General features: G+C 38.7%; 1 protein-coding gene and 1 long non-coding RNA gene across 2 annotated transcripts in view; one reads left to right on the top strand and one right to left on the bottom strand.

Annotated features, from left to right (window-relative positions):
* The window catches only part of LOC118395034 (serine/threonine-protein kinase tousled-like 1-B), a 47,339-nt gene extending 39,754 nt beyond the window's left edge, over window positions 1-7,585 (bottom strand). Inside the window, exon 1 of the mRNA XM_035788809.2 lies at window positions 7,341-7,585. The gene's annotated coding sequence lies outside the window, so the exon portion shown is untranslated. The remainder of the gene's footprint in view (window positions 1-7,340) is intronic.
* On the top strand, window positions 3,060-4,915 carry LOC127907682 (uncharacterized). Its single transcript, XR_008065439.1, has 3 exons — window positions 3,060-3,515; window positions 3,561-4,377; window positions 4,421-4,915. It is a non-coding gene; the product is annotated as an uncharacterized LOC127907682 (long non-coding RNA).
* Window positions 7,586-13,499: the final 5,914 nt, after the last annotated feature.

The following is a 13,499-nucleotide window of genomic DNA, read 5'->3' as shown; positions in this document are numbered from 1 at the left end:
GAAGAACTCCAATTTAGAATTACATTCTTCAGTGATTCACATTGGTCCTATCACTCAAAGTTAAAACCCCGTCACTGACAGACTGTACATTTATATTACCATACAGTATAATTATCCATAATTCTAGTATTAACATTCTCATCAAGGTTATAATTACAGATCAGTATCTTAATGCATTCTTAGTCTAAATTACTATGAATGAAGCAGTGTGTAGACCGACACAATCAACCTGATGTCTAAAAAATATATATATATATTTTTTTTAGACAAGTCTAAATAAATTATGGGCCCAGTTGACCAATCCCCCTCCTTCCCGGCACTCAATATTTTCTTAATTTTCTTCAGATAGCTCAAAGTGGATGGCCCATGATAAGTTCCAATTTCAATGTCTCCCCTGGGCCACCACCAACTTTACCACCTATTATGTCTTGTCCATTTGCCAACCAGTGTCGTGTCTTTGGCTATGCGGGATTAAGTGATGACATGCTATTCTATAAAATAATTAATATTACCTGATTGAGTCAATGTAATTAACTAGAGTCGGGCACCACTAAATAATATTTAATAGAGCGGTTATCTTCCCGAATAAACTCTCAAAGACCTAGTAATATTTTACATCAATAATCATCATCTTAATTCAGTCACATCTGAAAATTTTAGATTCTTTGTTAGCTGCACAAACCCTGGCTAACAAGTTGAATCAGCAATACAAAAATTGGGTTTAATTATTTACTTAATAAATACCCAACTAATCACACACACCTAATTAAATCCTAACTTGATTAGAAATTGTCATAAAGGAAAACATCCCTAGCGGGCGGGAAGAGATATGACAGCTTGTTACACAAAAGAAAAGGGGCTGGGTTTGAGTGAAAGAGCGGGAAGACTGAGGAACAAAGGGAAGAAGCTGCGCTATTGTAAATACAGCATCTTATGCATTCTAAATTACCACCCATTTGGAAAAGGATATGCAATAAATATTTACTCTGAGCTGCGCTTTGGTGGGTTGGTGGTAGATGGAAGGCCGTGTTGCCCAACCGAGTCCTTTGAAGAATGTCTCTGGTTGTCAATTGAATACGTTGTAGTAACGTCGTTGGGTGATAGATGGGATACTGTTCCTTCCTAACCCTCGTTTGCATCTGCTGTTGCTAACTCAAAGGCTAGGAGGTATCACTTGTGTAGTGAATAAGAGTTCAAAGTTCATACCAGTCGCAACCAAAGCTCACGCTGATGTTGGCTTTGTTCTGTAGTTATTATCTGAACCATTCTGACATCGGACCGTCGTCCTAACGTCCTCTGAACAGGTTATATTGTCGTCAAGGGCTTATATAGGAAAGGAGAGGGCGTGTTTAAAAAGTTATAGCCCATGTCCCTTCACAGGGGCGGGCCACTGATTGAGCAGAGCCCTGTCTTATGAAAACCCACATCTCACATTTTAGAAGCTAAAATGACATTTCATCCCATCATGAATAATTTCATATTCAAACATTTAAATTGAACAATTCCATGTGAATCCGATAACTGATGTGTAGACTTTCCACTGTAGAGTTTGTCATCTTATCAGTGATGAGAATGTCTCAGATGACAACCGAACTGACGGCATATTCATTAAGTACCACCGCATATGTTCAATTATTCGGATTACCAGAATATATTTATACATTTATGATTCAGGAAATCCAGACAAGCATTGACTGTATGACAAATGATTACTTTTACCAATGTTCTTGATACAAAATCCTAAAACAAAGAAAACACATGTGGTTGAAACAATTTTCAAATTGGCTTATACTCCCCTATTACCGTCAACCTCACCACAGAGTCACAGGATAAGGAAGTTAGACTGCTAATCCTTAGCGAGTAATCTCGATCATCCAGCAGACGCAATCTAGTGGAGATTTGTACTGAAGAAATAGAACAAACCACACAACAATACACGCCTTATGACCTGCTTGACTGACCCATTTATGAACCTCTGCCTGTCCTGACCCGAGCCTGCCTGCTGTTCTGTACCTTATTGACTCTGCCCTGGATTACAGACATCTGCCTGCCTTTGACCTGTACTTTTCCTGCCCTCTATTTGGATCAATAAACATCTATGACTCTAGCTGTCTGAGTCTAGGTCTTATCCTGAATTCTGATAGAGGGCGATCAATCAACACTAGAAAATCAGGACAGAGGTCCTTCAAATAAGTGTTCATTTCTATATTAGACTAATTATTTAAAAACAGTCAAACATTTCATATCCCAGGTTTACAGTAATTTCAGTACATTTATCAAAATAATTCACGTGTTTAATTTAAACTTTGAAAATACAACGGCTCTAACCAGTGGAAAAAAACCCCACTAAAACCAAATGAAAGACCACTCACAATTTGGCCATCAGACATGGTATTAACTTCTTATGGTATAGGGGACACTTGCGTCCCACTTGGCCAAAAGCCAGGGAAAATGCAGCGCGGCAAATTCAAATAAAATCATATAAAAACCAAACTTTCATTAAATCACACATGTAAGATACTAAATTAAAGCTAGACTTGTGAATCCAGCCAACATGTCAGATTTTAAAAAGGCTTTTCGGCAAAAGCATAAGAAACTATTATCTGATGATAGCACAACCGTAATCAAAGAGAGTAGCATATTTCAACCCTGCAGGCGCTACACAAAACACATAAATAAAATATAAAACATGCAACATGCCTTACCTTTGACGAGCTTCTTTTGTTGGCACTCCAATATGTCCCATAAACATCACAATTGGTCCTTTTGTTCAATTAATTCCATCCATATATATACAAAATGTCCATTTACTTGGCGCGTTTGAGCCAGAAAAAAAAACAGCTTCCAAATTGCGCACAGTCACTACAAAATATTTCAAAAGTTACTTGTAAACTTTGACAAAACATTTCAAACTTCTGTAATACAACTTTCGGTATTTTTAAACGTTAATAATCGATCAAATCGAAGACGGGTCTATCTGTTTTCAATAGAGGACGTGAGGAAAATAATGCTACTTTTCAAGTCTTGCGCAACTCTGTGTTACCCATTTCCTACTGGGAGTGCAGCTAGACAACTGCTTATCATGGTCATCTCAAATAACTAATCTATGTAAAAAAAAATATTAACAGCATGCATAATCAGAAGGAGGGCTAAATATTTACCAGGGAAAATTCAGCAAATAACACAGGCATTGGTTGAGAGTCAAGTGAACTATTGTTGGGTGGTCTGGGGAAATGCATCATCAAGTGATGTTAGGAGGCTGCAGAATGCACAGAATAAAGCAGCAAGGATTGTTGTAAGGTGGAGATATAGTTCTTCTGTTGCAGTCATTGGTTGTTTTAAGGTGGAGATATGGTTCTTCTGTTGCAGTCATGGGTTGTTTTAAGGTGGAGATATGGTTCTTCTGTTGCAGTCATGGGTTGTTTTAAGGTGGAGATATGGTTCTTCTGTTGCAGTCATGGGTTGTTTTAAGGTGGAGATATGGTTCTTCTGTTGCAGTCATGGGTTGTTTTAAGGTGGAGATATGGTTCTTCTAGATTGCAGTCATGGGTTGTTTTAAGGTGGAGATATGGTTCTTCTGTTGCAGTCATGGGTTGTTTTAAGGTGGAGATATGGTTCTTCTGTTGCAGTCATGGGTTGTTTTAAGGTGGAGATATGGTTCTTCTGTTGCAGTCATGGGTTGTTTTAAGGTGGAGATATGGTTCTTCTGTTGCAGTCATGGGTTGTTTTAAGGTGGAGATATGGTTCTTCTGTTGCAGTCATGGGTTGTTTTAAGGTGGAGATATGGTTCTTCTGTTGCAGTCATGGGTTGTTTTAAGGTGGAGATATGGTTCTTCTGTTGCAGTCATGGGTTGTTTTAAGGTGGAGATATGGTTCTTCTGTTGCAGTCATGGGTTGTTTTAAGGTGGAGATATGGTTCTTCTGTTGCAGTCATGGGTTGTTTTAAGGTGGAGATATGGTTCTTCTGTTGCAGTCATGGGTTGTTTTAAGGTGGAGATATGGTTCTTCTGTTGCAGTCATGGGTTGTTTTAAGGTGGAGATATGGTTCTTCTGTTGCAGTCATGGGTTGTTTTAAGGTGGAGATATGGTTCTTCTGTTGCAGTCATGGGTTGTTTTAAGGTGGAGATATGGTTCTTCTGTTGCAGTCATGGGTTGTTTTAAGGTGGAGATATGGTTCTTCTGTTGCAGTCATGGGTTGTTTTAAGGTGGAGATATGGTTCTTCTGTTGCAGTCATGGGTTGTTTTAAGGTGGAGATATGGTTCTTCTGTTGCAGTCATGGGTTGTTTTAAGGTGGAGATATGGTTCTTCTGTTGCAGTCATGGGTTGTTTTAAGGTGGAGATATGGTTCTTCTGTTGCAGTCATGGGTTGTTTTAAGGTGGAGATATGGTTCTTCTGTTGCAGTCATTGGTTGTTTTAAGGTGGAGATATGGTTCTTCTGTTGCAGTCATGGGTTGTTTTAAGGTGGAGATATGGTTCTTCTGTTGCAGTCATGGGTTGTTTTAAGGTGGAGATATGGTTCTTCTGTTGCAGTCATGGGTTGTTTTAAGGTGGAGATATGGTTCTTCTGTTGCAGTCATGGGTTGTTTTAAGGTGGAGATATGGTTCTTCTGTTGCAGTCATGGGTTGTTTTAAGGTGGAGATATGGTTCTTCTGTTGCAGTCATGGGTTGTTTTAAGGTGGAGATATGGTTCTTCTGTTGCAGTCATGGGTTGTTTTAAGGTGGAGATATGGTTCTTCTGTTGCAGTCATGGGTTGTTTTAAGGTGGAGATATGGTTCTTCTGTTGCAGTCATGGGTTGTTTTAAGGTGGAGATATAGTTCTTCTGTTGCAGTCATGCGCAGTGTTCTTGGTTGGTCATCAATCGACAAGGTAATTGAAAAAAACATGCTCATTTTATTTTATAATATAAATCATTTAAAAAGCCCAAGTTCTATTCACAACAGTTTTCAGTTGGTAAGAGACAGACATTCCATAAATACTAGGAATAGACTGTCCACCATCTATTAGTTATCCAGACAGAAAAGAGAAATAGGCAAAATAACATTTCAATTTAGAGCAATAAAGAAATTGAATAAATTAACTGAGCAAACTAGAAACCTTTCAATATATAAGTTTAAACATTATTTTAAAAACAATTTAAATATAGTAAATAGAAATTTGTGGGACTATAGTAGATGAAGAATCAATCTTTTTTTAGATTGAGTATTTATTGGGTCATTATGCTAGTGTATTATGTATAGTTATATTATGTTTGTAATAGTGTGTTATGTGAAAGTGTGTTTGTATTATAAATTGTATTATAATGTTAAGGACTCTTGGAAGATTAGTTCAAATGGGGACTAAAAGAGATCCTAATAAAATCAAAATCAAATCATAGATGGCCGTACTTCATTGCACAAAGGAATAACCTCAACCAAATTCCAAAGACTGGTGACATCCAGTGGAGGCAGAAGGAACTGAAAAACAGTGCCTAAGAAATATAGTTTCCCAATGAGAACTCACTGAACAGAGAGACTTTAAACAAATTACATTCTGAATGGTTAGCTACATAAGTACTGTTATACTCACATACATGATTCAAACAGTTTTAGAAACTTCAGTGTTTTCTATCCAAATCTACTACTAATACACACATCTTATATTCTTGGCATGAGTAGCAGGAAGTTGAAATTGGGCACGCTATTTATTCAAAAGTGAAAACGCTGCCCCCTATACCTTAAGTTAAAAACACTAACAAATATTCATAACAGGTGTGGTGTTGTGGGAATTTGCAAACCGAGTGGTAGACTTAAATCAGAGTAAACAAACCCAGAACCCCTTTCCGGTAATCTTATCATCGCAACCCGTTGCAGTGATTTAGTACAAATATAACTGTTTAACAAATCTAGAACCTTCAAAAAGTTGGTGCTGTCTCATCAGCGTAATAGTCAAAACTGCAAGCCACTTCAATTACTTGACACTGTTCCACGTAATGGAAACAGATTATTATTTGAGAATACATGAACTGGTTCCGTAATAAATCACTGGTGTTACCAAAACTATAGAATTGAGTAATAACAATTAGAAATTGTCAAAGAACATCTCCACATTCAACTTAGTCATATCTCTACACCAAACTTAACCCACTTCGTCCCTTACAGTCCGCTAAATTTCAGCGAGCACCAGTAGCGTACACCCACAGACTAACATGGAAACTATTCTTACCAGTATAAGTTAAGGTTAAAAACAAACTTGACAACTCTTCCCTGACTGCTTTACACTTATTAAATGTCTGTTATTTTAAGATTAACACGCAATGTGCCAAATCCACAAAATACATCCAAATAGTTCACAATACTAGAGCCTCTTTCTGCCCACAACTTGATGTTGTAGCCTTGTGTTATCATGCAATAATTAATACCCATGTTTAGTTATCAATTAAGATCATGGTCACAGCTCTATCGCAATTGCCTATCCATTATTATTATAATGCATTAGATTTAGGTAACAGTCCCTTCTTATTAGACCGCAGGTAATAAAACAAACACTGGGTGTTGCTGACAAGTATATATATTCAATTCATATCAATAGTATTAAATATTCAATTTAGTGATTGAAATTAACAAAATTCTCAGTCAGTTTCTCCATTCATGTTGAATAACTGAGTGTTTCAATTTGAACTAAGCAAGCTTCTAAAACGTCCAGTTGACATCTTAAAAAAGAAAACTGGCTTCTATATCTAAGCAAAACATACAAATAGTAGAATTACAATCAGAATCCTAGATTTTAGTCAGTAACATAGAACCTATGCCTATTGAAATGACAAGTAAATCCCACAAATAACCCAATTAGAATAGTTTGAATTCTTAACATCTGGCACATAAAAAAAAATGACACAATTAACAGAATAGCCTTGAAATTCATCCAAGTGTTTCTTTGCAAAGATTAATTTGGCTATGTACCACATTACAAGTTACGTTGAGATTCCATCTTAATTCGCTGTAACTGTGTGGAAATAGGGTTTATTCGATAAATATAGCAACTCCTCTCATACTGCAAAAAGAAAAATCCCATAAGCATTTTATAGTTACACCGGTTAGGGTAAGTCAATTTCCCATACTTTAACCAAAAGTGGACATACGCCAATCAATCTCCATCTTTAAAAACAGACCACTCTGAACCTCAGAATACTTTGTACACCCTTTACATATGTCTACGTATGGGTGCGCAAGTTGGTATATTATCATTATTCGGTCCATTATGAATTCATCAAATATGATTATACACACACAATTTGTCACATTCTCACACTCATATTCACAGAATCAATATATAACGTTAGAAGTCTTAGGTACTCACATCCACCACTCCATGTACTCTCCATCGTTAGAAAGCAGCTCACAAACATACTCCCAGCAGGACCAAAAAAATGTTGGTTTCCCAGACACTGCCCAGCCGGTCAAGGGAATAATGCTCCACACGTATCCTCATGTAACGGCTGTTGGAAGGAGTGGAGGACCAAGGTGCAACGTGGTAAGTATTCATAATACATTTAATAAATACAAAGACAAGACCAAAAACAACCCACAAACAGTTCCGCAAGGTACAAAACAGAAAACAACTACCCACAAACACAGGTGGGAACAGGCTACCTAAGTATGGTACTCAATCAGAGACAACGACTGACAGCTGCCTCTGATTGGGAACCATACCAGGCCATACACATAGAAATACAACACACAGAACAAAACATAGAATGAAAAACATAGAATGCCCACACCAACTCACACCCTGACCAAACCAAAATAGAGACATAAAAAGGAACTAAGGTCAGGACGTGACACCTCAATGGTTTTCTAGATTTCCAGAAATTATAGACTAGCTGCTACTATCTAAAATAACATCCCACGCTCAATACCACCCTGTGATATTCTATGATGGGCAGTGATGGACAGATCCCCAAGATCACGTTATATTGAATGTTACGGATACGGTTATCCTGTGTGTGTGTGTGTATCCTGTGTGTGTGTTTCTTTTCTCTCCTTCTCCCCTCACAGGTGAAAATCATCACTCCCCAATCAGTCAACAATCAATCATCAATCAGAAGACACACCTCCTCCTATTTCCTACCCTATCACAGTTCCTTCCCCATGGTTTAAAAACCCCATCATTTGTTTGTTCTAGAGCTCAATCTCTCTGTAAATGCCATGTCTCTAGGTCTCTGTGTTTCACTCTTGCTTTGTGTCTTAACCGCTCTTTTGTTTAAGCACCTCATAGCACTTTGTCATCACCTGTGAGTATTGTTTTTGGTTATGGTGTTTGTTTGTTGCTGGTGGGAAAAGGGGGAAACCAAGACAAATCGCCCATGGGAATACACTACCCGTAGGTGAACTTTGTTAAATACACTAGTTAGAACTGGGCGGACCACCCACTGTATTTTTGGTTAGTTAGTTAGCTGTTAAAGTAAGTAGTCTAGCTTGGGTGTTTTTGAATACTTATTGTTTCTTTCCTTGGGTCCAGCTCAGCCCCTTTTCCTGCTCCCCCCCATTACCGTGTGATTATAAATAAACCATGAGTTTGATGGTAGATTTCTGTTGTCGTGGTTATTTCGTTCACACTTTTACTTTGTCACAATAATAATTTGCATGAGTTATGTTACGGTCTCATTACCATCCCCCCTAGACTGTCGGGCCAAAAGGGATTCGTAACATCGAAACTTATTAACCCAATTTAAATCAGCTTATTATACATATTTCTATGTTATTATCCAAACTTCAGATGAACACTTATTTCTACACTCACACAACTCTCAGATTACATTCACAAACACAGGACACACAGGGGAATGAGACAAACAAGAGGAAAACCGGTTAACACTTTTTTGAGATTTCAATCCCTGTCTATATGAGCAGGGAAACCCATACCAAAATATTTCCTAATTGGTGGTCGTAAAATGGGGTGTAGTCTCCACACTAGGATATTGCCTACTGCGATTACTGTGGTATAGATTATCTTATGTCTATCGAAATGTGCAGAACTACCAACAGAGTACCCATGTCTTCTATCTAATTGCGTAACACTGTCCCCAAAAATCCAATCTTTCCTCGTATATTTGACCTCTACCTCAGGTGAAGTACCAGAAATAACCAAACACTCACAATGGCATAAAAAAAATAGTAACCCAGGGCATACCTGTTTACCTCATTTATCAAAACATTGCACGTTATAATTTGAACTTCACCAAGCCAGGTGCCCTTATAAGGCGTCACGCTTTAGTCCCTTGCTCTTACACATTAACCTCACCAGTCCTACTGTGCTCAACCCAGTATCACGGATCTGGACTTTTGGTTGCCCGTAACTGGCTAATTAACAATTATGCCCAAGGATACCTCACTTAAGAACACTTATCACATCAACTCAGTCCTGCTAGTCACCTCAGCTGTGGCCCTCGAGGAAGACCTCGCTCTGAGCATACCCTCAAAAGGGGCTTCTTAACCTATTGGTAGATTGTCCAAGCTCAACTCTCTCAGTACTATGTTCGGGATCTGGCATCCACCGGCGCCCACTTCCTCTCAGATCTTAGGCGGGCCCAGCTGCTCTTTCATGATTGTGGTTTCCCTGAGATCCCAATTTCAGATCCCCTGTGCACAGTTTATCTTGATCTTCAGGAGCGGTCAACAGGTGAAGTTGCAAATCCCATCCTCGTCACCAAAAATGTAGTTGAGATTCTAATCAATAATGAGGAGAGACAAGATCAATCACCAATCAGGATATTACTTTATTCAAAACGTATTAATAAGGAGCAGGTCACACCACACACACAAGTGAATAGAGTGAGTGCTCTGAAATAATGTGGCTGGTCGAGTTGGGCTGAGAGCTCTGACATACAAAGAATAGAAAGATATTTTATAGTAAAGATACACCCTCTTAGTCTACATGACAAACAGCAGATGTGTGGAATGGGTCAGAAGGTTAGGATTTGTATGAAAGAAATTAATTCACCGCAATAAATAAATACAAATATATATATTTATTTTGTAGTTATTATTTTCTAAAAAAATGTGAATCACTTTTTTATTTGGCATACCCCAAACGGCCAGGGGGATGCGTACCCCAGTTTGGGAATTCCTGCATGAGACAATTGTTTGGCGGGTGCTAATGTGAAACATTGCATTTAATGAAAATGTTAATGTGGAACGAATGGTCCGTCTTTAGTGTTTCCCAGGAAGTACAATAACTACAACACCACCTTCGCCTATTCCTGATCCGTACAAATAATCAATGAAGAGAACCCAAAACCAGGAACTACTCTAGCTCGTAATCACATAATTCTACATGACCCTTTTGACAGATCCTCACCATTTACGCGTGAATCCGTCCATGAGAGATTAGACTAGGCCTACTGCTGTGAAATGCGCTGAATGAATTGAGGATCACGCTTCGAATTTAAGAACAGCCTGTTTCACAATTCACAACCATGTCATTGGCAATCAAAGTTAGTTGATCATTACTAAATGTCCGTTTGACTTGCTGTGAAATCTTTACAATGTGTCGCAGCGACAATCTTATTTTGGGAGAACCCTGGAATAGTGACCATATCTTGGTTTTAAACCTTTAAATGGGTACTTCGGATTTTTGCGGTTATTCCCGGGACTCTCTGGATAAATATATTAATTATTCCCGCTATTGAAACTTGGTTGGTTTTTGGGAAAATATGAATCCCTATTTCCCACCTCACTTTAGCTGAGATGGGTAGAAAGGTTATCTCTACAAGACAATATGTATCCCATGTACAGTCTATTACAGTGTATTGCATCAGGGGCTAAGGAAGGGGTGGAGAAAGAAGTACCTCTGGGTATGTACGACACAATCCCCCTCCAAAACTATACATATTTGGTTTGTTTGTAGAGACCCTACTGAGCTGTTTCACATGTCTTGTGTTTGTCTCCTCCCCGCTCCAGGTGTTGCCCATTTCCCCCATTACCCCTGTGCATTTATACCTGTGTTCTCTGTTTGTCTGTTGCCAGTTCGTCTTGTCTCGTCAAGCCTACCAGCGTTTTTACCGTACTCCTGTTTTTCTCTCTAGTCCCTGTTTTCTAGTTTCCCCGGTTTTTACCATTCTGCCTGCCCTGACCCTGCCAGTCATTCTGTACCTTGTGACACTGCCCTGGATTACTGACCTCTGCCTGCCCTGACCCTGAGCCTGCCTGCCGTTCTGTAACTTTCGGACTCTGCTCTGGATTACTGACCTCTGCCTGCCCTTGACCTGTCATTTGCCTGCCCCCTGTTTTTGTAATATACTTGTGTTACTTCGAACTGTCTGCATCTGGGTCTTATTCTGAGGTCTGATACTTAAGTAGTGCTTTAAAGTATTTTTACTTTAGTACTTTACACCACTTCTCAGGGCCGGGACATGTCACTGTGCAAAGTTTATGTAAAACAATTATCTCTTATGGCTCCTAAAATCAACCCTCTCTTAACAAAACCACTTTCATAATTTGTCATGTTTCATGCTTAATGCATAGGATGGAAACTTTGTACATGTTGTTGGTATACTTTGCAAGTTAGAGTATTTCCTTTATAACATTTTTAATGACATCACAAAATAATAAACAAAACAACATTAGTGTTCTTTAGATCCCCTCTGACCATTCCCCACATTCTATGTTAGAAATATTGTTCCAGTAGTTGCATTAGAATGTGTTAGAGTTTCAGCGGGAAAAGTCTGTGGAAACTAAATACATTCCTCTTGTGAACATTGAAGAGAGAGAGCTGAATGTTTTGTCCTTGATTAAACAACAGGGTGTGACTTGTTAACCCCCACCAGTTCTTTCCTCCCCCCTCTGCGGGTGAGAGGGGGTCTGTTTGAAGTCATTAATTGCAAACCTGATCTGACCTATTTGGATTCTCACAGGACAGTCATGACAATATATTTGTATTTTATTAAAATGTTATTTCTTGGCGTCCCGAGTGGCGCTACGGTCTGTATCACAACCAGCCGTGATCGGGAGTCCCATAGGGCGACGCACAATTGTCCCAGCATCGTCCGGGTTAGGGGAGGGTTTGGCCGGGGGGCTTTACTTGGCTCATCACGCTCTAGCAACTCGAGCGACTCCTTGTAGCGGGCAGGGCGCTTGCAGGCTGAGCTCAGTCGTCAGTTGAACCGTATTTACTCCGACACATTGGTGCGGCTGGCAACCAGGTTAAGTGGACAGGTGTTAAGAAGCGCTGTTAGGCATGTCATGTTTTGGAGGGCGCATGACTCGACCTTCGCCTCCCGAGCCCGTTGGGGAGTTGCAGCAAAAATTGCTACAACTCCCCAACGGGCTCGGGAGGCGAAGGTCGAGTCTTGCGTCCTCCAAAACATGACTTGCCTAACAGTGCTTCGAAATTGGGGAGAAAAAGGGTGTTAAATAAACAAATAAATTATATATATATATTAAAAGTGTATTTCTTTGTGTATTTTACCCCCCCATTTCGATATTGTATCATATATATATATATATATATATAGCCTACACCGTAGCTTTCAACCTACCAGTATTTGTGTAAACTTTTTAAATAAATTATGGTATAAATAATACAATATTAAAAATGTAATAAAATACTTTTTTAAAAGGTGGTTGCAATGCTTTGAAAAACAGTTGTACTGCACTAGTGCTTTAAAAAATCTATATTCCCAAAGTCTGGCATGTCTTTGTAGGGGAACTCTTATTTTGAAAACAAAGAGATCTGTGATCGTGGTGCCAGCATAATATCCTGCTGCTAAGAGAACGGTAACGCTCCAGTCATTGAAGTGGCTATCGCGAGGTTAGCAGCATAGAATTACAATTAGTAGAACTGATATGCTCAAAGAAATGCTCCATGGTGGAATATAGAATTCCAGTTAGAACGTTTGAAGAATTCATGTATAGCCATTATTTGAATATTCCGTGCCCTGTGTTGAATTATGTGTATTTAAATGACAATTTATATTGGTCATATTATATAAATATACAGATATGAGTTGATCAGCCAACAAAAGTGCACCACCCAAAACTGTGTGGGACAAAAGTTCTTCTAAACCTATATCTATGATTGGCGCACACCTAGCTCGTGCTGTGGATGTGATGATGCGAAACAATGAAACGACACCCCAAAAATGGCCGAAAGTCACAAGTTTATCTCCTCCTCCCACATACAGAATATATAATTAAATAGTATAGGCTAAAAACTAAATTCAATATGACCACAATAGGTTTTGAATGCCTTTAAGTATAGGCTACACATTAAGTATTAAGGCATAAATGCATTTTCAGATGTTAGCATTTGTTTAGCTACACAGGCTGTCAGAGATAAAGCAGTATTTTAATGAATAGCTAGAAATGTATTGTTTCTTACATGATTCTTACCATGTGTATTACACAATTTATAAATATTCAATCGCTTGTGTGTGTGTGTGTGTGTGTGTGTGTGTGTGTGTGTGTGTGTGTGTGTGTGTGTCAAATCAAATTTTATTGGTCACATACACGTGTTTAG

The sequence above is a fragment of the Oncorhynchus keta genome, chromosome 15 (assembly GCF_023373465.1).
Source record: "Oncorhynchus keta strain PuntledgeMale-10-30-2019 chromosome 15, Oket_V2, whole genome shotgun sequence".
Classification (NCBI taxonomy): domain Eukaryota; kingdom Metazoa; phylum Chordata; class Actinopteri; order Salmoniformes; family Salmonidae; genus Oncorhynchus; species Oncorhynchus keta.
The sequence above is the reverse complement of the archived record's forward strand: the minus strand, read 5'-3'. Positions and strand labels throughout refer to the sequence as shown.